General features: G+C 48.2%; 1 protein-coding gene across 3 annotated transcripts in view; it reads left to right on the forward strand.

The window, feature by feature from the left end:
• Positions 1–24,015, forward strand: part of TRERF1 (transcriptional regulating factor 1) — a 208,681-nt gene that overhangs the window by 128,832 nt on the left and 55,834 nt on the right. For all 3 annotated transcript variants that reach the window (XM_039242675.1, XM_039242677.1, XM_039242676.1), the window contains one exon: positions 9,751–9,865. The gene's annotated coding sequence lies outside the window, so the exon portion shown is untranslated. The remainder of the gene's footprint in view (positions 1–9,750; positions 9,866–24,015) is intronic.

The raw sequence follows: 24,015 nt of genomic DNA on the forward strand, positions 1-24,015 counted from the left end.
AGGAGTTTTCCTTTTTATTTTGTACTTGTTTGCTAAAATATTTACAGTCACGGTGCCAGATAGCCCACCCCTGGCACTTGGGAGAGGCTTTGGGCTTCGGGGGAACCCCTGTGTCAGAGTTGATAACCAGGAGAAGGCAGATTTGGGGGTAACAGTTGAAGCGGGATGGGTGGGAGAGTCAAAAGTTGCAAGGAGCCCCTCTCTCAGCTTATGTAATCGCTCTAAGGAGACAGGAGGGGAGAGAGAGAGGGAGAGAGGGAGGGTTGGGGCTCAGCAAGTGAGCTCCTGGCTGCTTGTCATGTGAAGAAAACTGATGTGAGCGACACTTTCCTCCTCTGCTTCCTGCCCTGCTTTTTTGTTCTTTGTTTCGTGAATAATGTGAATACAGGTTCCTCATACTTGGAGTTATTTTTACAAGGTCTCCTCTCTGCTTCAGATGACTCAGAGCTGGGGCCTTCTCTCGAAGGTGTTCCTTAGGAAGTGCTCCAGGAGACACTGAGCCCTGGGCCATCTGGGGGTCAGGAGTGGCCCACACCTGTCCTGGTCTTTTTTTTTTTTTCTCTTTTGTCTTGGAGCCATGTCCACCAGAAGGAGGAAGTAGAGGCTGGAGGGAAAGACTTTGCTGAAGTCTACCCTGTCTACCCAGCCAGCTCTCCTTTTTCTCGCTACCCTTTTCCACTCCAGGAGAAACGAGCAGGCCCCTGCTTGCTGGTCTGGAGGGGAGCACATGGCACTGTCCCCCCAGGAGGCCGGTGGCTCTGGTCTAAAGGCGTGAAAGCTCTCTGAGCAGTGGTCACCACGCACCAAGGGAAAAGGAGGCTTAGAAGAAGCTGTTTTCATGTCTCCTGCTGCCCTTGCTTGTCCTTTGTTCCTAGATATAGAGGCTGCGTCTCACTCTCTGCTTCTGCCAGATAACACGGCCACCACTATGACCTAGTGAATGGGTGTTGATAGATAAATTAATGCAGGAGAAGCCCCGTTCCATGGGTAAAGCTGACTTACCTGGACATACCCGTGGACGATGGTGGCTTCTGCATCTGCTCCAGAAGACACCCGTGCCCAGGCTCGGGCACGAGGCCTGGAAATTGTTACTCACAGAACTGGCAGCATCTGACCTGACCCCTCGGAACCACTCTGAGAGGCAGGGTCTTGTTTCCATTTTTCCAGGGGTTCGGGGAGCTTGGGTGGCACGCCCAGTGTTGTGCAGTCACTAAGAGGCACAGCTGGATTCTTCTGCCCCAAATCTGCTAACTCCATGGCTGCTTCCATGACCCTGTGCTGCCCTGTAACCCCAGAAGTAGAAGCTTTCCTGCTTTTGGAAGAGACTCTGTGCCTTCCTTCGTTCACACCTATGGTGCCATCCTTCCGAGAGAACCAGCCTCTTCCCTCCTGCCCTCCCTGTAGATGGAGAGTGGGTCTCAGCCCCTCACTGCCCCACAAACCATGGAAGAATTATGGTGGGAAGGTCCCTCTCAGACTCGTCTTCTCTGATGGCTTTGGAGAAGGGGGGGAGGTGATTGGGGAATACTCCCTTTTTCTTCCTGCAAATCTTCCCAGCCCCCAGCAACCTTGCCTGTTGTCTTTTCTTAGATCACACGGTCCCCATCTTAAAACCCAAGTTGACCATTTGGAACTCAGAATGCATTTTCCCATAGAGGTAGCTTGGACATGACACTTGGTCTGCCTATGATGTATCTGAGATAGAATATTAATAGCATTGGCCAAGTAGAGAGCTACTATTAGTATTAATGATTTTGTTGATTGATTAATCAATAATGTCATTGTCATCTCTTGCTTGGAAGACTGTAGCAGCCTCATAACTGGTCTGTCCTTTTCCAATCTTGTTCAATAATTCGTTCTCTGTGTGAAATGTTAACCAAGCCCCGTCACTCCTCTGCTCAGAGTCATCCAGTGGCTTCCTGTCCCTGCCACCTGGCCCCTCCCTGCCTGCCTCGCTGACCTCTCTACCAATCCCCCCTCCCCCAAGGTTGTACCACCAAAGGACCCAGCACTAATTCTTCCCCCTGCCTGGAACTTTCTTGCCTCCTCAGATGTCTTGTTCAGTCTCAGTTCATTCAGGTCTCTGCCCAGATGTCACTTCTTTGGGTGACTTTCCCTGTTCACTCTTCAGAGAGGTGACCTCAGGCTCCATTCCCCTCACTTCCCCAAGCCCCTGGCTTCTTTTGCTTCCTGGCATTATCATTCCCACCCTTCCATTGCTAGTGTATTTGTTTCCTGGTGTCCCCTTGGCCTTCTCTAGTAGAAAGTCAGCTCCACATGGGCAGGGACCTGGTTTCTTGTATTTATTCCTCTGTTTCCAACACTAGAAGAGTACCTGACACATAGTAGTTGCTCAATAAACACTTCTTAATAAATAGATGCACAAATGAATGAATGCATATCTACACCTGACTAACAGGCAGACTGGTTTCCTATGGAACGTATCACACATTCCAAACAACAATGCCAGAAATGAATATCTGCCTCTCCCAGTCCTTAGGATTCCAAGTGCAGGACTTCATTTTAAAAATGGGTTCATAGAGGGGCACCTGGGTGACTCAGTCAGTTAACCATCCGACTCTTGATTTCAGCTCAAGTCATGATCCCAGGCTCGTGGGATAGAGCCCCTCACTCAGCATGGAGCCTGCTTGGGATTCTCTCTCTCCCTCCCTCTCTCTCTGCTCCTCCACCCGCCACCTCTCTTTCTAAAATAAAAATGAGTTAATAGATTATTCTGGAAACCAGGACTACTTCTTCTGCATTCTTGACAAATATAGACACCTGTTTGCTAAGATGGTTGTTCTCACGGTTCTGAATTTGACAAAGGACAAGGTTAGGGGCTCTTTGATCTTGTGAATCTCTACCACCACCGCTTTTACTGAGAATGGCTGTGTTTTCTTGAGTACTCTAGAGCAGAGTTCTTTACCTTGGCACGTGTTCATTCTTGTTGTGGGGACTGCCTTGTGCATAGGATGTTTAGCAGCGCCCCGGCCTCTGCCCATTAGATGCTAGTAGAACCCACCCCTCCCCCCAAGCTCTGACAACCAGAAGCCATCTCTGGATACGGTCAGGTGTTCCTTGAAGGGCAGAATCACCTGAGGCTGAGAACCACTGCTCTACCATATGCCGGAAGCCTCCCCCTCCCCCACAACAAAGAATTATCCCACCCCAAATGTCACTAGTGCCAGGGTAGGGATACTGTGCTCGAGAAGAACTCTGTCACAGAAAACTCTCAGCAGTGATGGAAACGCTATGTTCTGTGCCATCCAGTATAGTAGCCGCGAGCCCCACGAGCCTACCGAGTACTTAAAATGTGGCTAATGTGGCTAATGAGACTGAAGGACTGGGTTTTAAAGTTCATTTCATTTTAATTAATATACATGGAGATGGTCACTCGTGGCCAGCGGCTCCCGTGCTGGACGGCACAGCTGGAGAGATCGGGGTGCTTTAGTGTGCACACAGATCACCTGGGGGCAGCGAGCCTGATTCCGCGAGCCTGTCCTACTTCAAAGTGACTTTGAACTCTCCTGTTTTCATATAATTTCATGTGAAACTTTGCCTCCTTTTGCACTGTAGGGCTAGGGGATTTCATTCCCACTATTTAAGCGTATTTCAGGAACGCATCAGGTTAATCCTGTGGCTCTGAGGATAAAGGTGAGAAAGCAGGGCGAGAGAGGACAGAGGTGTGTCGGGGAGGGGCCAACATAGAGAACTTCGTGAAAGGAATATTCCTCTCTAACAGTGAGGACTTTGTTTCCCTCTTTTGGAGTTTCCTCAAATTTAATCTCTGGAGCGGCAAACAACATTTAAATGCTACATTGTATACACAAGCAAAGGGAGCAGGGTCCTGCTGTAACTCTCTGGGCCACTGCAAGACTGCTCTGGGACGTGAGCCCAGCACCCATGACCTCCTTAAGTAGCGGTTCTCAGCCTTGGCCACATATTACAACCACTTGGCAAGCTTTAAACACTATTGTTCAATAGGTTTGTGGTAGAACCCAGGCATCCGTGGTTTCTAAAGCTCCCCAGATGATTTTGATGTGCGATGAGGATTGAGAACTGCTGTGCACCAGCCCATGGGACACTGTGGTGAAAAACCCCAAGACCTTGCCCATGCCGTAGAAGGGCTTACAGTGTGACTGGGGAAACCCAACTTGGGAATCACATAATTAACTGATTGCAACTGTGAGGAGTGTGGCTACATGCCTTATATTTCAAGAGGGTCAAAGAAGTCTCACCGAAGCTATAACCTGAAAGCTTGACTAGAGGTTAATGAATGGGGAGCTGGGGAAAGAGCATCTTAGTCAGAGGGATCGGTGTGTGCAAAGGCCCTGGGGTAGAAAAGAGCTTGGGGTGTGTGAACCCCTATAGACAAGCTGGCTGGAGCTGTGAGCAAGGAGGTTGGAAAGTGGATACTGGTCTGCTTTTCACTGTCAGTCTACAGTAAGCCCATCTGATACATTCTCAGTGTTTGATGTATCCCGATATTGATGTGAGTGGCCCGGCTTCTGTGTTCTGAAATAACCAGGTGCATGAAGGCTGGATTACACAGGCCACCCCTGTCTCACAATGGTCTGGGCAGGACCCTCTCCTGCCAGACAGCCCTTCTCTTCTCAGCTTCATTGGGGGTGGGAGTGGGGCACCAAAAGAAGAGATGTTTGGAAGGAGAATGAGAATTTCCCCCACAGCTTCTGGGCCTTCCCTGACTATTGGGGGATATGTCCTGTTTGAAAATTAGATCTTCCATGCCACCACTGTCCCTGCATAGCATTCATTTGACAGAATGGTGGGGTCTGAGATTTCTCATTGCATCGATTACTCTCCGTACCGTTTCTTAGCTGCTCTTAAATTAAAGCCACAGAGTGAATCCTCCTCCTCCCCCTCCTCCTTTTCCTTCTTTTTAAAATTGGTGCCAATTTCTAATTTGTTGTGGGTGGCATAGAGGGAATTCTTCACACTTCATTTCATCCTGCTTCCCATTTCAGAAGCTCCCTCTTGTATATCCTGCTTCCCCAGCGAAACCTTCCCGTACCAGGTCCGGGTGGGATGTGAGCTTTTCTTTTCATTTTGACGGCTTTGTGGCTGCGGAGAACCCCTCCTCTTTGGTGTGAGACTCTCAGTACCCGTTTAAAGTGTTTCTGTCTGTTAATTTTTTCCCTTCCCCCCAGATCTTTAAGTCTGTATCCCCCCGCTTAACTCTAAAAACAGTGTGTTAGGGGGCATTTATCGCCATGAGTGTGCAGAAGGGAAACTGAGGCCCAGACAGCAGTGTGGGGCAGGGTAAGATTCTGGCCTTGCCTGGTGGCTTGCTGGCTGCAGATCCTTGGAAAGGCATGTAGCCTTCCAGGGCTGTGTCCTCCTTGGTCATATAGGAAAGAAATGGTAAGAGTCCTGTCCCCATAAGCTGGTGTGGTAATGGAGTAAAGAGGAAGGGCTTTCAGGCGTCATGTTCTGGCTCCACCACTCAAGTTCTGTGGTCTTAGGCAAACCGGCAGGCCTCAGTTTCCTACTTGTTAGATGGTGATACCCACAGGGACTCTGCAGGATGCTTATAAATAGCAGGGGTGATCGCTGGGAAGTCCCAGCACCTCGCCTAATCCTGGTAGGTCTTCAGGATGTGGTCAGGTCCCATCCCCTCAGCCATCAGGGACTCAGATGTTTGTCTCAAGGAACTCTAGCTGTTCGTGGTGGGAGCCCAGAGCTCTTGGCTGGAGCCACCCATAAGCCCCTGAAAGGGCGACTGGATTCATCCGGTGCAGTTGAGCCTGGGGCAGATGAGGTATGACTCAGTGATGGTTAGCCCTGGTGTGGAGTTAGGGACTCACAGCGAGGTGGCTGGGGACCATTGAGGGCACACACTAAGAAACAGTGAGTCGTTGGGCCGTTGGCCACTGATGGGTGGCCCCTGCGCCCTCGCAGAGCTGCCCTATGGCCCCAGTAGTGGCTGGGAGACCGTATCGTGGACTCCTGTTGATTGTCCCATTGAGGGAGGGGCATGGCGGTCCCTGCTTCCCGCTCACGGGTGTGGAGTGATAGTAATACTGCCCCTTATGCAGGGCCTGTTGGAAGCCAGGCAGTGCGCTGGCTATAATTGCTGACGTCCTTGAGACCTCTGCAAGGAGGCTCTTCTAGAAGAATAAGGCCAGGGGCACCTGGGTGGCTCAGTCAGTTAGGTGTCCGACCTCGGCTCAGGTCATGATCTCACAGTTTCTGGGTTCGAGCCCTGCATCGGACTCTGTGCTGGCAGCTTAGAGCCTGCAGCCTGCTTCCGGTTCTGTGTCTCCCTCTCTCTTTGACCCTCCCTCACACACACACACACACACACACACACACACACACATATACTCTCTCTCTCTCTCTCTCTCTCTCTCTCCAAAATAAATAAATATTTAAAAAATATTTTTTAAAATAGAAGAATAAGGCCAAATGGCCAGTAAGGGAACAGAGTCAGATTTCAACCCAGGTCTGCTTGGCCCCAAAGCTCCTGTTCCATGCATGAAATTGTATAAATTTCCTTAAAGTACCACCCCCATCCCCCCCCAGGATACTTCTCTAGCAATAATGGGTTTTTAAAAAAAATTTTAATGTTTTATTTCTGAGAGAAAGAGAGAGAGGAAGCATGAGCAGAGGAGGGGGCAGAGAGAGAGGGAGACACAGAATCTGAAGCAGGCTCCAAGCTCTGAGCTGTCAGCACAGAGCCTGACGTGGGGCTCGAACCCTCAAACTGTGAGATCATGACCTGAGCTGAGGTTGGATATTTAACGCACTGAGCCACCCAGGTACCCTAACAATAATCTTAATAATGGAATGCTTGTCCACCTCCCTAGGCCACACACCATCTGTCTTATCAGCGCTGACCAACTGATTTTTACTACTGGCCAAGTCCCCCAATGCTGAAAAGAAAATAGGTAATAATGCCAACAACTTGGTCAAAAATTGGAGGGAGAGCAAGGTGGCCCCTATTTTGGATGCCTCATGCCAGCTTAGGATGAGAGAGTTGCACTGTATGTATAGCTTTGTTCACCTTATTATACGCCTGGCTTGCTGTAGGTAACTTTTTTGGCACTTTTTTAAAAATGTTTTTTTATTTCTGAGAGAGAGTGAACTCAGCAAGCAGAGGAGGGGCAGAGAGAGAGAGAGAGAGAGAGGGAGAGAGAGGATCCCAAGCAGGCTCCACGCTGTCAGCACAGAGCCCGATCTGAGGCTTGAACTCATGATCCGTGAGATCATGACCTGAGCCGAAATCAGGAGCCAGACGCTTAACCAACTGAGCTACCCAGGCGCTCCTTCTTGGGCACTTTTGAAAAACCTGCACATCTTGAATGCTTGCCTTGACTACCACAGTGATTGAAGCGTGGTGTGAGACCAAGAGCCGATGTGATCCTTATGACAAGCCTCCTTTCATAGCTACAGCACGCCATATGCTCCTTCCGACCACAGGACCTTTACCCAGGGTGTTCATTGTGCCGGCCACACCTTTTCTCTCTCTCTTTTCCCTCCTGCCCTCCCTGTTTGGCTTCACTTACATATTCTTAGGCCTCAAATTAAAGACTGATATCAGTGACCCTTTTCCATGCTAGGTCTATCCCCTGTCATGTGTTCTTATAGCAGAGGCCATACTTCTTTAGAGCATAGTGATTCCAGTTATTTCTAATTTGCTAATGTTTGTTTCTCCCACTGGACTATCAGCTCCACAAAGGCAGGGACCACTTTGGTCTCAACTGTTCTCTGCCTAGTGCCTTGCACTTGCCTGGGACATCCTGGTTACTCAGTCAGCGTTGGATGGATGAATGAATGGTGGGAGAGATGGGGTGAACCAGTTAACTGAGGAACTCACTTCCTCTCCCTTAGCTCCTACCAATATGCTCTTTTTAACAGGGTAGGGATGTCATAATTACCTGCTTACATGTCTGTCTTGGGCCTCAAGAACACATCTTGAGAGGTGGGAGGCTTGCCCAGCCCCTGACATTAATAATAGATGACCAGTAACATTGGACTCTGGTTGTCTAAGCCTAGCACTTACCCGTGAGACAGCCAGCCCCAGGGACTCAGGCCGCATGAGGGAAGTTAGTCATGGAAACTGAGCAAAGCCCATCCCTGCTCCCCACCCCATGCCACGGGCTTGCTTCTGGCTAATGTCTGCCTCTCTGGTTGCCAGTTACCATACTGACTTATTTGTACATAAACAGTTATTCCCACAACCTTCCGTTCACCAACACACAGAGATAATGATACACAATCTTTGTAACATCACAGACTTCGCTTCAAAAGCATTCTGTTGCTATAGGACTATTTATGATGTGCTTATCGCTAGAATTTCATGAGCGACAGACTCCCAAATTGCAGATGATTTAGCATGTGAAGCTGGGAGTGAGGCTCTATGAATGTTTGCATTAAAAAAGAAAAAAGACTTTGAGAAGTTTTTCTTCTGTTAGACTTATCTTCTAAAGTTTAAAATAAGAACTACTTAAAAGCTGAGAGTTTAGAGGAGTGAACATTTTCTCTTAAACATTCAAATGGGTGAAAATGACTTGTAATCTCTCCCTCAAGTATTAAGGCAATAGGCATTTAAAGGTTTTTTTGGGAACTGGCTGTCACAGACAAAGGATTTCTCAATTTTTAAAAAAAAATCATTTTTATGGCATTAAATAGTAGGAGTGAACACCAGCAGCCCCCCTTGACATTTCAGAACTGGTTTATTGTCTGAAAGGTCCCAGTCCATTGTAATCGATACCACTTTGTCCTTCCCATTCAAGGCTGTAGCTTCAGCTGGGGTGGCCATAGGTACGGTTGGGAAGTTGAGGCTCGGCACCCTTGCAGGGCACACAGCTTTTGCCCGGGTTCCATGAGCCTGGTGCTCTGTGACCAGAGCCCAGCAAGTTCCACTGCCTCTGTCCCCGACGCTTTTCCCGAAGTCCCTGCTGTGGCCCTCTGGCCCGGAGAGAGACTCTCTGATCTGATGAATGTGATACCAGCCCTACAGCGAGCCACTCTGCCTGAACCCGGAGATCAGCCAGACATCTTGGGCAAGCCCGACTCTGTGTCACAAACTTGTACTGTGGCTAGTGTTGCTGTTCAGCTGCGGTCTCTGGAGCGATGCTAGCAGCAAATCGCTTCCCCGGCCGCAAGACAAGTACAGAAACGGCCAGCACTTAGAAACTTCTGTAGCGATCGGACGGGGCTCTCAGCCAAGTCGAATAATTTGAGGGATGGTGCTTTGGATGAGCATTTTTTCACTTCATTTTTCTACCAGTTCGTTTTCATTACCTTTTATAAAAGTGTTTTCCTTGGCAGTGGGTTGGAAATTAAAACAAAAACAAAGACAGCTCATCCTTCCTGACAAGCACTTGGGGAGTCTTGTGCGTAGCACATGCGGGCTGCCTCTGCTCCCCTGTGGGACAGGAAGGCTGTTGAATGAATTTGGGGAAATCATAGCACTTACCAAATTATATTGTAATGAAATGTGCATGTCTCTCTCTCTCTCTGTGTCTCTCTTGCTAGCCTGTTTTTTGAGAACAGTGAGTGCCTCTAATTCATCTTTGTAGCCTTGTTCCTCAAACCCCTGCCTGGCACATTATAGGGCATGGGAAATATTTGTGTCATCCATGCCTGCCCGCTCCCCGATGACATGAGAGTCAGTGAGGCCAGCTTCGGGAAGTCCCTGGGCTTTTGGACAGTACCCCCTGCAGGCCGGTGATGGAGAGCTAGGAGCAAACAATGGAGTGATCTTTCCTGCTCTTTTCCCCACAGAACCAGGCCTCCTCTTCCCACCTGCCCAGCAGCATGAGAGCAGCATGACTGACCGGCCACAGGAGAAGCCCCCAGAGCCAAGCCCCCAACTCAGCCATCTGCTGCGGAGGTCAAGGTGAGCTTGCTTCCCTTCTCAGGGAAGGGTCAGGCATTGTCATTCTAAAGAAGTCTCTGTGCTCTTGTGATCTCACGCCTTGTGCTGAGAAAGGAGAATGGGGTTTATTGGCATAGGGGTGGGCTTAGAAAGTGCCTGTCAGCCTAACAGGGCAAAGCATGCTCACTACAGTTCGTGGAGAGGCCATTGGTGGAGGAGAAAGGACACTGAATTAAGGTTTGGGGGCCTAAAGCTCTCATTATTCCTCCACTGCCTCCTGAATCTGGGAACTTTGGCAGGTCTTTTAGGGATTATATATGCAGGAAAATTTGGATGAAGAAATCTCTGGGGAGAAAGGCATTAGAAGGACAGTTAGTCTGTGGGCTGGAACGTCCCAAAACATCCCAGACAGACTCCTGCCCCACCTAGGGTCGTAAGGGGTCTTAAAAGATCAGCCAGTAAAAAGAACAAATCAGGAGACTCTAGATGCTGGCGAGGATGTGGAGAAACGGGCACCCTCCTGCACTGTTGGTGGGAATGTAAACTGGAGCAGCCGCTCTGGAAAACAGTGTGGAGGTTCCTCAAAAAATTAACACTAGAACTCCCCTATGACCCAGCAGTAGCACTGCTAGGAATTTACCCAAGGGATACAGGGGTGCTGATGCATAGGGGCACATGGACCCCAGTGTTCATCGCAGTACTCTCAACAATAGCCAAATCATGGAAAGAGCCTAAGTGTCCATCAATGGACGAATGGATCAAGATGTGGTTTATCTATACAATGGAATACTACATGGCAATGAGAAAGAATGAAATCTGGCCATCTGTAGCAACATGGATGGAACTTGAGGGTGTTATGCTGAGCGAAATAAGTCAGGCAGAGTAGGACAGATACCATATGTTTTCACTCATTTATGGAACAGGAGAAACTTAACAGAGGACCATGGGGAGGGGAAGGGGAAAAAAAATAGTGAAGGAGAGGGAGGGAGGCAAACTATAAAAGACTCTTAAATACTGAGAACAAACTGAGAGTTGATGGGTTGGGGGAGGTGAAGGGGGGTGATGGGCATGGAGGAGGGCACTTGTGGGGATGTGCACTGGGTGTTGTATGGAAACCAACATCTGACAATAAACTATATTTAAAAAAAAAAAAAAGATCAGCCAGGCCAATTCCTAACCAGTGTTGAGCAGTGAATTATTAGAAAATCCTTCCTAGTTGGGGACAGATTCTTCTCTGTAATTGCTGTCTGCCCTCCTCTGCTCTGCCGTTTGGAACCACAAAGTTTGGACTTTCAAAAACTCTGCCACGTGACTGTCTCTTCACATTTGAAGATGGCTGTCATGACTTTGCTTTCCCGGTTTGTACCTGTCATTCTCCCTAGAGACTGGCACCACTCACCTTGTCCTCTCGTCCCTCCCCACGTTGGAAAGGGCTCCCGGGTGGGCCTTGCCAGTTGGCCAACCTGTGCTTTCCTCAACAGAGAACCTTCGTTCACCATTCTTTCTTCACTCCATTTAAAGAGCCTCCTCTGGGGGAAGGGAAGCGAAAATATAAAAAACAAGGAAGGAGACAAAACATAAGAGACTCTTTTTCTTTTTTTTTAATGTTTTATTTATTTCTGAGAGAGAGAGAGACAGCATGAGCAGGGGAGGGTCAGAGAGAGAGGGAGACACAGAATCTGAAACAGGCTCCAGGCTCTGAGCTGTCAGCACAGAGCCCGACACAGGGCTTGAACCCACGAACTGTGAGATCATGACCTGAGCTGAAGTCGGACGCTTAACCGACTGAGCCACCCAGGTGCCCCCATGAGAGACTCTTAAATACAGAGAACAAACTGAGCTGCTGGAGGGGTGGGGGAGATGGGCTAAATGGGCAAAGGGCATTAAGGAGGACACTTGTTAGGATGAGCACTGGGTGATCTATATAGGGGATGAATCACTGGAATCTGCTTCTGGAATCGTTATAGCACTGTATGCTAACTAACCCATATATAAATTGAAAAATAATAATAAATTAAAAAAATGAAAATAAAGAGCCTCCTTTGGGACAGTGTGCTAGGCTTGAGACACATCAAGACAAAATAGGGTTTGGATTCTGGGAGAGAGTTTGAAATAAGCATTGAACCCCTTCTATGTTGCTCCTTTTTTATATTTTATCTCTTTTCAACTTTTTCATCAAATGTTCCATGAGTGCTTGAAAAAAAATGTGTATTCTCTAATTAGTGGGTATAGTTTTCTGTATAGGATCATCAAAATAAATTAGTCCGTTATATTGTTCAAGTCATCTATAATATGTCCTTTTTTACTTTTGTCCAGTTAATCTATCGATCATCAAGAGAAATGTCTTAAAAATCTCCCACTGGATTTGTCGATTTCTCCTTGTAGTGCTGAAATTTTTGTTTTACAGGTTTGAAGGCAGTGTTGTTTAGAATCAGTGTATATTGTTGGTTAATTGAGATACATTCGTACAGCCTTTATGTACTTGCAAACTTTTCTGCTCTTTCTTCTAGATTGAGGTGTCTTTCTCCCTCATTCCATTTCCCATCTTCTTCTTTGGAACTTATACACTCTATTTATTCTTTGAATAGTTACTGCAGCTATTATAACTGGCATACTTACCAAAGGCTAAAATTAATCAGGGTCTTTACCTTCCTCCCAACAATGCAAGAACCAACGACTAGTTCAATTCTAGTTCAAAGCCTCTCCCAATTTGTATACAATTATTTTCTTAAATTTCTCATGGTTATTTATTTTGGGGAGAGAGAGACAGAGTGTGGGCCATGGAAGGGCAGAGAGAGACACACACACAGAACCTGAAGCTGGCTCCAGACTCTGAGCTGTCAGTGTAGAGCCCGACGCAGGGCTCAAACCCATGAACTGCGACATCATGACTTGAGCCGAAGTTGGGTGCTCAACCGACTGAGCCACCCAGGCGCCCCTGTACAGTTATTATGCTGTGTTTTCATTCTATCCTGGTTTTTCCCCCTGCCAGTCAGACATCATTGTTTTATATAGTAAGTGTTTATACAGATGGACCTATACTTATCATTATCTCTTCTTACCCTTATTTCATGAATCTGAGATCATTTGCCTTCTGCCTGAAATAAATCCTTTAGCATCAGCCTTTAATAAGAGCCTGTGGGTTGTTCAGTTCTCAAAGTTTTTTTCCGGTTTGGTTTGGATTTTGGCTTTTTTTGGCTTGAAAATATCTTTATTTTGCTCTCTGTTTTGAGAAGTAGCTGAATATATTCTCTTAGGTCATTGAGGCCATTATTTCACTGCTTCTGACTTTGAGATTGCTATTGAGAATGTTGGCCTTCAGTGTAATTGCTGTTCCTTTACAAGTGACCTGGCATTTCTCTCTGGCTGTGTTAAAAGCATTGTTTTATTTGTTTGTGTTTTGGTTTTTATGTTTTTGTGTTTTTGTTTACTTGTTTGTTTTTTTGGTTTTGGTTTTGGTTTTTTTGAGGGTTTTTTGTTTTTTGTGTTTTTTTGGTGTTCTGCAGCTTCCATTACCATGTAACTAAGTGTAAGCCTTTCTGTCTTTATTCTGCTTGGGTTCTGTTGGGATTCCTAGAGCTAAAGACGTGTGTCTTTCAGCAGTCCTGCAAATTTCTCAACCTTCATTTATTTGAATATTGCCTCTTTTCCATTCTCTCTAATATCTTCTTCTGAACTCCTATTAGACTTATGTTAGACCTTCTCACTCTGCTCTCTGTTATCTTTTTAAAAAAATTTTTTTAACTTTTATTTTTGAGAGAGAGACAGACAGAGTGTGATTCATGGAGGGGCAGAGAGAGGGGAGACACAGAATCTGAAGCAGGCTTCAGGCTCTGAGCTGTCAGCACAGAGCCTGACGTCAGTCTCATTAACCACGAGATCATGACCTGAGCCAAAGTCAGACGCTCAACCATCTTGAGCCACCCAGGCACCCCTGCTCTCTGTATCTCTTAACCTCTCTTTTTCTCTGAGCTGAACTCTGAATAATTTCTTCAAATATGCCTTCCATTCAACTCCTGTATTCTGTGATTCAAAGGCTGTTTAATCCACCCACTGATTCTGTCCACTTTCTTTTTGATTCTTTTACTTATTGTTTCTAGAAGTTTGGGCTCATTATTTTCCAAATCTGCTTGGTGATCGTTTTTTCTAGTCTCTTATTTCCTGCTCATATTTGCAGACTTCTTTTTTTATGTCTTTAATATATCCAAGTAGCTGTTTGGAAGTGGTAACATTTTGTGCCTGGTAATTCCAGACTCTGAAATCCTTGCGGGTCTAGTTCTGCCCTCTGTTGTGTCTGCTGGTAGTACTCATGGTGCCTTGTTTCTTGTGCGCTGCTCATTTTCCTTGCAACTTGAAGAATTATTTGAGGCATTTGTTGACATTGACTTTTCTAGAGAGAATTTGTATTAATTTCTGCTAATTGCTTGCGGGACACTAACATCCAAAAATCACTTTTAATTAGTTTTCTGCAGAAGACGTCTCTAGCTATGTAAGAAACATGAATTCAGAGTCCAAACCTATATGAAGTCCAGCTTATGGTTATAGATTTCCAGGAGGGATCTGTCTCCCATTCTACCAGCCCAAGGTCAGGTTTCTTTACAGTCCCCTTCTGTGTTGTGCCTTTATTTCTTATTCACTGAGGGTGGGGCCTTCCGGGGTCCCAACTTTATGGAGGAACTAGTTTTTTTTTTTTTTTTCTGGCTCCTGAGCCTTGTGCAGTTCCCCTGGCAAACACAGAATCTCTGGGGTTCGACAGGAACCCTCGGGGCAAGAGTCAGCCTTGCTGGAGCCCCACTTCCAAGGTTGCTGCTCTGGGTTTGTTTTTGGTCTTTGAAGAATCCTTCCATTAGCATGAGCTCAGTGATGCGTATTCAATTCTTAGATTTTACATTTTATCCAGCATGTTCGTTGTTTTGACGGGGAAGGTCAAGAAGGGCATCTGGTCTGCCTTATTGCCAGAAAGAATATCTTCTTTCTTCTCCACCATAGCTCTGAGGGGCAGCAGCTACTAGCCCTTGTTCACAGAAGAGTGAACCAAGGCTCAGAGAGGGCACGTAACTGGCTGCAGTCACGGGGCCAGCAGGTGATGCATTGTGAAGTATGTCCTCTCCTGTCCCCTTTTCCCACCTTCCCTCTCCCCAGGGTAACGACCATTTTTGGTGGATGAACTTTATGCTCACAAGGGATATGGAGTCCCTACCAGAATGCTTTAAATAGCTGGACAGCTTTGTAAAATTTGTTTATGAATCTATTGTTTATCTTCCTTGAGAGAGGAAATGGCTTCTGCATATTTTGTGGCCTGTTTCTCCAGCGGTCACCAGCAACTTTCCTGCTTCACTCCCGCTCCTCAAAGGCCTCCCGGCCCCAGTGCCAGACCCCGTGTGCATCTCCTCCAAATCCCAGCTTCCTCTCCTCCGCATGCCACTTTCTCCTCCCTTCTCTTCCCCCGCCCCCACCCTTTCTGCTGTTGGGTTTTCAGTCTCTTGGTGTGTGCTGTTCTTTGGAGGAGAGGCCACAGAGCCCAGTGGTTAGGCTTTTTGAGCTTTGGGGGCAGGGAGAAAGAGCTGAGTTTGAACCTCACTCTGCCACTTACTAGCTCCGTGTCTCTGAGCTTCAGTTTCTTCATCTGTAACATGGGGACAATAGACCGAGCTATTTAAGGACTAAATAAGACGGTACACGTAGAGCTCATGACAGCTTGGAGACAGCTGGGAGCATCTCAGCACTCGGTCTGTGATAGTCTCTCTTATTATGACGGAGACAGACCCCTTCAAGGCCCGAGCTTTCGTTCAGGGATGCTTTTAAGTTGACAAAAGCTGGTTTATGAACCATGATGAAAATGGAGGCAGAAATCCAGGGGCCATGTGGAAGTCCCTGCTTCCCCATTATGTTCTTCAAACTGGGGTATTTTTTTAAAGGCAGTTTGAGGGAAAAGAGAACATACACCGGTCTGGCCAGTGTTTGCAGAGGATATAAACCAAGGGTTCCGGAAATGAGATACTTGAGAATCTCGGTCCCCCCTCCAAACCGTGCCCTCTGTCATGGAACTATGAGGGGACTGGAGCCTCATGGCATCCCTCACTGGGGACTTTTCCCTTGTGGACCCCCTAGGTCAAGGGATGACACAACCAATCTACTGGACACAGGCCTGGTGGTGGTGAGAGAGAGGTGTTCCTCCCTGTCCATTTTACTTTCATTCTTATTGCTGGCACGGCACTTTATTCAACATACTCCCTTTTCTTAAGTGGCTTTATATCACTCAGATTTATATCGCTTCCTGATTTGATATCTCAGACAACAACTTTTCTCAGCGCCTGCTATTCCTAGTGACTGTAGGCTTTAAACAGTAGGCAAGTGGCATAAAAAAAGTGCATAGAGTTGGTGGGACCCTGACACTGCTCTAAAAAATAAAGTCTATTAATTTCAAAAGACTTTATGACCAAAAACAGACATAAAGGATAAACCATCTTCATGAGATTAAGCGTTGGGTTTACAGAATGGGTTGTCATGGGGGACAGCACTGCACCCTGCTGAATGGCCAAGGAAGGCTGGAGCTGGCCCAGTGGGGCAGGTAGAGTGAGGCAGCTGGGTGTGGAAATGGTGTGAACTGACGTTTAGAGATGGCTGTTCTCATGAGCCACTGAGACTCCCATGTAGTGCTTCTGGCTGGCTCCTCAGATATCCACTAGCATAGCAAACGCCCTGAGAAGTCCTGCGGTCAATGGCTGACTGTGTTTCACCAGGTTTCCCAAGTATGTTGGACCCTCATGGCCAGTGAACTTGGTGGTCTTGAGTGGATTAGCATTTGGCATCTGTCTCACTAACAAATGCGTCCCTTCAGCTGACTCCAGGCCATCAGCTCACTGTTCTAAAACAGTGGGTGGTGACTTTCTTTAAAAATGTGGTCTCTAAGTATCACAGATTTACTTGGAGTCGACCACTTGTCTTCCTTTTCCCAGCGTTGCTCACATATCTAGAAGGACGCGGGTTCTGGGAGCCTGGGCGTCGATGCTGCCATGGCTAGAGAGGGGCTCCTTTGTTCTCCACAGCTCCCAACATGATGTCCTGCGCGTTCTCCACCCAGCTGAGGGGCCAGGCCCAGCCCCACCCCTGCCTGCAAACCTCAAAGTCTATTAACAGCTCTCTCCCCATGATGACTCATGTTTCCTGTCCCTCCTCCGTTCGAGTTACTCAGAGCCGTGAGCCAAGATTGATTACTTATACCATCCAACCGTCTTTGCCCAGGGAGAGCTCAACTGGTAGATGAAATAGTCTCCATGGGGTGACAACCCAGCACAAGTTCTCTTTGTCAGCCCTACACAGGGAAACACGGGGGTTAGTCTAGGTGCAGGCGTGGAGGCCGTTTTCCAGAGCCAGGAAGTTCAACACATTATGTCTGGGGCTGTCTAGGGGTTTGGGGAGGCAGGATTATTATGGATACAGAGGACTCCTATGCTGGCAAGGGCACTAAAGGCCAATGGATAGATTTTGTTTGTTTGTTTATGTCTGTGCGCAAGAGCGCGTGCACACACAGGAGGGGCAGAGAGAGGGAGACACAGAATCGGAAGCAGGCTCCGGGCTCCAGGCTCCAGGCTCCAGGCTCCGAGCTATCAGCACAGAGCCCAACGTGGGGTTGGAACTCAACAGACCTCAAGATCGTGACCTGAGCCGAAGTTGGCCACTTAACCACTGAACCACCCAGGTGCCCCCAATGGATAGATGTTTTAGACTGAGCCTATAAGTGCTGCTCTGGAGATTGACATTAGTTCCTTCTCACTGTTGGGCGGATTCCCCTCTAAAAATATTTTTTAAATCTTTATTATACTAGTCAAATACATTCTGGGTTGGGGGGGGTTGTTTTGTTTTTTTTAACTAAAACCCAGTAACTGGAGCTTCTGTCTGCTCAGGTACCCACTCACTCTCTTCCCTGTTCCTAAAGATGGCAGAACTGAGCCCGAATTCAGGCATTCCATCGCACTTTCCCCACTGTAGACTAGGATGCTTAGGGGCCAGGTGTGAGTGGTAGAAAACCCCGCTGCCTCAGTATCCCAACTCAGGATGGTTGGGTGTTCCTAGGACCAGGCAGGCACTAGTGAGGCTCAACCAGCTGAGCCTTTGCAATTCAGAGCCAGAGGGACCTCCCTGCAGCCCATCAGCCCGACCTCCTTGTTCTGCGGAAGCGGAGTCTGAGAAGCCGGCAGGGGAAGTTATTTGCCCAACAAGGTCACAGGGCTAGTCTCCTTTTCTGTTTGGTCCGGGTTATCTTTATATTGGGTTTGCATTTCCTGAATACGCAGCAACCGAGTGGGGGGTGGGGGCGGAGGGCAGGGGAAGTGGGCTTAAAAGAACCCTGTCTGAGAATGTTTAAATTTCCTGTGAGTGTCCCATGAAGAAGGAGATAATCTATGTGCACATAATCAAACGGAGAGGGGCGACTTGGGTCAGGTCCAAAAGACCAAGAGTGGAGGCAGGGGAAAGAAGGCAGACAACATGGGAGCTATTGAGAGAAGGCTGGGACCCTTTTATCGGTGGAATAGAAATAAATAGGAATTTGGGATTTTTTTTTTTTTTTTTTGCACTTTCATGATGCCTTCTTGTTAGTGCTTTTGGAGAACATTCGAGTCACGTAGACGCCCTAGTCTCATTTTAGTGTCAGTGGTTTTGTGGCCTCTCTTGGGGGCCCTTTGGCTCCGGGTTCTCTCATACTGGCATGGGGGATCCTTTGGAAGTCTCTTCCTACACAGCTTAGCTCAGAATGGGAATGCGGCCTCCTGCCAGGCCTGCCTCACAGAAAAATAATGGATGTGAGAATGCCCTCAACACACTGACGCTTAGGCTGGCCTCATTTTTCCTTCGCTCACACCTGCCTTGGCATGAGCTCTGAGAGAGTTAGGTGCTTCCGCAGGGGAAGCTGATCAGGTGGCTGATCAGCTGATCAGGTGGCTGATGTGGGCCACCAGAGCCACCCCAGACCTGCTTCTCTGGGACAGCCCCGCCACACCGTGTGTCCCAGCTTCCTTAAAGGGACTGTTGTTGAGGCTGGCCCGGGAGCTAGGGCTAAAAGTAAGGGAACTATAGCTAGGGACAGAGTTACTGCCAATTTCCGGGAATCTGAGAGCTGGGGGCCTTCTTGAAACAGGAAAGGAAGTAGACTATCTCCTTATCTGGTATCGCGGAGCGAATGAAATGACTCTTCGTGGGTCACTGGGGTGCACCCTTTCTTCCTTAATGACACCCACAGATACTGTTACGCTTTAGACGGCCACTAATTACTTCTCTTTTCCTCTCCTGGGGCCTTGAACTGCTTGAGGGAGGGCTAGACCCCAGAGAGCAGGGCACCTCCTTCATTACCAGCTGCCCTCAACAATGAGCAAGTCACGTGAGCAATGAGCAATTACATTCTTCGGTTTATTCCTCTGCCTTGTGCGTAATGTGCTAAATGCAAGGTGAGGCTTTCCGTGGTGTCTCCTGATCTGCATCGGGGGCAAAGGTGAACGTACCCTGATGCGGTGGGCAGCAGGGTAAGTGCGGTTATTTAGTCCCTGCACCAGAGGGCCCCAGACTGCTGAGGTTTTTACAGCGGACGGCTTTTACAGTGTTTCTCTCTTCCTTACCGCGTCCACTTCTGGCAGCTTCTGCCCCTGAGCACCGATCTGCTAACTGAAACAAAGGGAGGGCTCAAGGTTACCCAGGAAACGAATAACCAAACCAATTCAATCATGACTGAGTCATTGGGCCCCGATCTCAGCCTTACCCAAGTCAAAACAAAACAACAGGAACCCCACCCGAGGTGGTGAGGCTCCGTGAATCCTCACCCGGGTGCCACGCGTGTCCCGTACATTCTCTTGGTTTAATCTTCACAGAAAAACTGGAACAGTAGGTATTGTTATTCCTCTGTTACAGATGTCAAAACTGAGCCCCCTTCCCTCCCCCCAAAAATAAAAATAATTTTAAACAGACAAGATCAGCCTGCCAGGTCTGGGTTCTTACTTTGCTGGTGGGAGGTCAGGATTTGAACTCTGGTCTTCTAACTCCCAAACAGTGGTCTTGGTATTTCTGGGAGGAAACGGTCTGCCATTTTGTGTCTTTCCAGGGAGTAGTTCCTGATGAGTAAAAAAAAAAAAATTCCAAATAGCTGGGGCTTAGCCCTTTCAGACTTGAAATAGGAAGTTCTTGTGGTATAAAGTGCATCAGCTTCTTTTCCAGCACTTCCAAGTTCACGGCCATGTGCTAGAGAGTTGAAGGTTGCTAAGTGCCAATGGACAGATTCCCAGGGCATGTCAGTACCGTGGTAAAACTGGCTTTCCTCAACCCTCACAGGGTCAACGAGAAAGCTGGAGGGCTCCAGCTAGGGAGGTAGCTTCATGCTCATCAGATCGGCGATGGGGAGCCAGGGACGCTGCAGAATATCACAGGAAGCCTCATCCTTGGGCAGCAGAGGGTTGGAGGCCCAAACCCTTGTCACTGATTGAGTGACCTTGGGCAGATTATCCCCTCCCTATTAATTCCCTCATCTTTTAATCAGGGAAGACACTTCTAACCTCACAGGTTTGTTGTGGGGATAAAAGAAAAGAGTATATGTCTGTGCTTTGCACGCTGCTTTCCAAAATACACACCCTCCTGTGAACTCCTTGGTGTCCCTGTCTGAGACTCCACATTGGTGCCCAGATGATCTGTGGCTGTGAGACGGGGGACCCGTCCGCTCTGAGCTCTACAGATGTCCACAAATGCACCCCATGGTCAACAGGCCAGGTCACTCTGTATCTCAGCATTGACCTCATCCCAGGGCCGTCAAAGAAATGGATCCATGAGCTTCTTATTCTTTTATTTGGTGGGCGGGGGGGGGGGGGGGCGGGGAGGACAAAACAAGGAAAAGAGAAAAATTGATTTTCTTGAACCTGTAGCTTTTTTTCCTTTCTACCCTCCTTGCTGTGAATGGAATTGCCACTCTGTTGTTTTTTTAATTTTAAAAAATGATGTTCAGGGTGATAGAACATAATATTTGGACATGTTGAACTGACAGCTGATGGGCGTGTTATTAATACACTATCACCACAAAGCATGTTGCAGGGGTTGGTGGGGAGGAGATTTGTGTGTAAATGTGTGTCCGCGCTCACACGCTTGGATGATTTCACATGACTGGGGAGGGTCCTGTGACCCTTATCAAAAGCAGCTCTTGGGGATATTAGCCATGGGGCATGGTCTGCTCTTCAGAGAAGGATTCCTTTCTGAATTGAGGGGGGGTCTTCTCCATGTTATCCTGTAGAAACAGAAGTTCTCCCCTTCCCCCCGCCATCTTCCTCTCTCACGTCCTTAGCACCCAGTGGAGTACCACATAGTATGCTGCCCCTGAAGGCGGGATTGATGAGGCTCTCCTTAGGGACACCTGGGTGACTCAGTTGGTTAAGCGTCCAACTTCCACTCAGGCGTTTGTGAGTTCAAGCCTCGCTCTGCGCTGGTAGTTAGGAGCCTGCTTGGGATTTTCTCTGTTCCTCCCTTACTCGCTCTCTGTCTCTCAAAATAAATAAATAAATAAATAATCTTTAAAAAAAAAAAAAAAAAAGGTCATAGTCTGATGGCGGAGGCAATAACCCAGTTGGCAACAGTGTGCCGAGTGGTGTAATGACTCGCAGAGTCCTGGGCCTGTCCCTGCTCGCTCTCCAGGCATTTGTCCCCATGCCCCTGACTTCACCGATGACCTATTGTCAAGGAACTCACAGACCTCTCAGCCTGGGGGCCCTCGGTCCAGCTGCCTCAGCGGCAACTCCTGTTGAAGGTCTCAAAACAAAACTGGACTGTCACAGGACTCCCCATCTTCGTAGGTGCGAACCTGACATCTGGGCGTCATCCTGACCCCTCCCCCTCCCACACCCCTATACCCATCCCATCACTGAGTTCTGTCAGGTTCACCCCAAAATACCCCTCCATCACTACTGACATCCGAGCTGCCTGGCCTGGCCCGCCATAAAGCTAAGTCTCCCTGTATCCCCACTTGGTCCATGGGCCAAATCCACTGCTGCCTGATTTCGTGTGGCCCATGAGTTCAGAATGGTTTGTACATATGAATACTTGATGATATGGGAACACTGGCTTTGAACCCTACTTAAGCAAAATGTTATCCCTCCAAACCATATTTCCACAGTCCCCATTAGCAGATCTATGTTACCAAAAAAAAGGACTCAATTGTTATTATATTTTGAGCTTCCTTGAAAAACTTGTAGAAATGTACGTTTCCCTATTACATAGGTGTCTACGTCACAGCCTTGGTTTTGCCATCTGGCTACACCACCAAGAATATCTTCTATCTGGCCCTTTACTTTGAAAAACTCTGTTGACTTCTGGTCTACACTGTGGCCTTTTCAAGATGGAAATCTGGTCAGTCACACAGGCTTGGAAGACACACACACAGATGCCCACTGCTCAAAATAACTTTAATGGTTCCCCATAATTTTTAGGATAAAGATAAAACTCCTGACCCTCAAGAACCTTGGATGGTCTGGCCCTTTCCTGCTTCCAGTTTTATCATTATGCTCCCTGCTCCTGCATTTCAGCCACTCTGACCCTTTCATTGTTCCTTCTGTTTACCATGTTCCCATCTGCCACAGGACCTTTGCCCATACTGCTCTTGACTGTATGGAACGTGGCATTTCACATCATTTCCACACCCTTCTCATCCTTCAGATTGCAGCCTCACCATGACTTCCTCAGAGGATCCTTCCCAGACCTTTCTGCTGAGGTCACGGCCCGTTATTATGGCCATCCATCACAGCCACAGAATTGCATTTGTCTGTGGCTGATGCTGCCACGAGAGCTGACACCAAGTTGTCTTAGCCACCCCCCTTACCTATAGTACCGAGTGGGCACTCCGTGAATATGTTGTTATAGTGCACGGCTGAGAGGCAGGGAAGGTTTCCTAAAAGGTGTTAAGTCTGAGCAGGAACTCATAGTCCGAGAAGATGGAGGGCCCCGTGTGCCAGGCTGAGCTGTTGGGACCCTTCTTCTGTTGACAAGGGGAGCACTGGAGGTTTCGGGCAGAGGGGTGGCATGGACAGGGCTCGTTGGGGGGAAGGCGGGCTGGAGGGAGCAAGGCCAGCCCTGAAGAGATGGTGTCATAGACTCGGCAGGGGAATGACAGGAGAAGATGGTCAGGCCAGGCCATGGAAGAGAGGTCAACAGGAATGGATGACCTATTGGAAGTAAGGGGATATTGGGCCCTTGCGGGTCCCAGGATTCTGGCCCCTCCGGAACTTGAGATGAGTGAAAAGAGTTGGGGCAGGGGTAGAGGGGTGAAAGTTCATTTGGGGCCCAAGAAGCAGAAGGAGTAAATGCCTACAACCTCCCATTTTCTCCCGGTCGTCTGCTGAGACAAAGGCCATTTGGGTTCAGGTCACAGACTTTGGCCCTTTCCCCCTGTTGCCAGTGGAGGGTGCCACTTCTCCACCGTAAGGGGATTCTCCTCAGCCGGGAGCAGTGGGGGTGCTCAGACTCAGGATTTATATCCCAAATAGCTTCCCTGGGGGGTTCGTAGCAGACTTCGGGGCATTTTACAGACCTGCCTTTCCTCTACCTTAAAATGTGATGGCTACGTGTCCTCTCTTGTCAGAAATCCTACCTTAAAGGCCTTTCTGGCTTCAGAAAATATTCCCTGGGGGCCTTCCTCTGAGCCTCTGAGCACCACGGGGACCAGCCCTCCGCCCCCAGAGGGCCTGTCTGACCCGAGAACACAACTGACATGTAAAATGCACGAAGAATAATGTGCAAAGGTGTGGTTCCACATCTTGCATTTTTGTGGTTCACAAGGCACAGTCACACACAGATGATGCACCTTCCAACAACCTTCACCTGATGCTGGGTGCCTGCCCTTCTCCCCTCCCCACCCAGACCACCCACGCGGCCCCCTCCCTCACAGGTGTGGTTGGTGCTACACGGGCACCTGCTTCCGACAGTTGTCCCCAGCCCCGTCCCCACGTAAATGAAACCTGACGTGAGCTGATGACCTCTGGAGGCCAAAAAGAAACAGAAATGCAGTTTCTGTGCAAAGGCAAGTGAACGCTTTAGGAAGAATTTCTAAAAAAAGCGAGCCACCCAGAGAAAACCCCTGCCCAGGTGTGTGCGTGACAAGTGCTGAAGCCCCGCACTGGGTGGGGAGAGAATACACGTCTGTTAGAGGA

Source organism: Hyaena hyaena, unplaced genomic scaffold (genome assembly GCF_003009895.1).
Source record: "Hyaena hyaena isolate Hyena2069 unplaced genomic scaffold, ASM300989v1 scaffold_211, whole genome shotgun sequence".
Taxonomy (NCBI): Eukaryota; Metazoa; Chordata; class Mammalia; order Carnivora; family Hyaenidae; genus Hyaena; species Hyaena hyaena.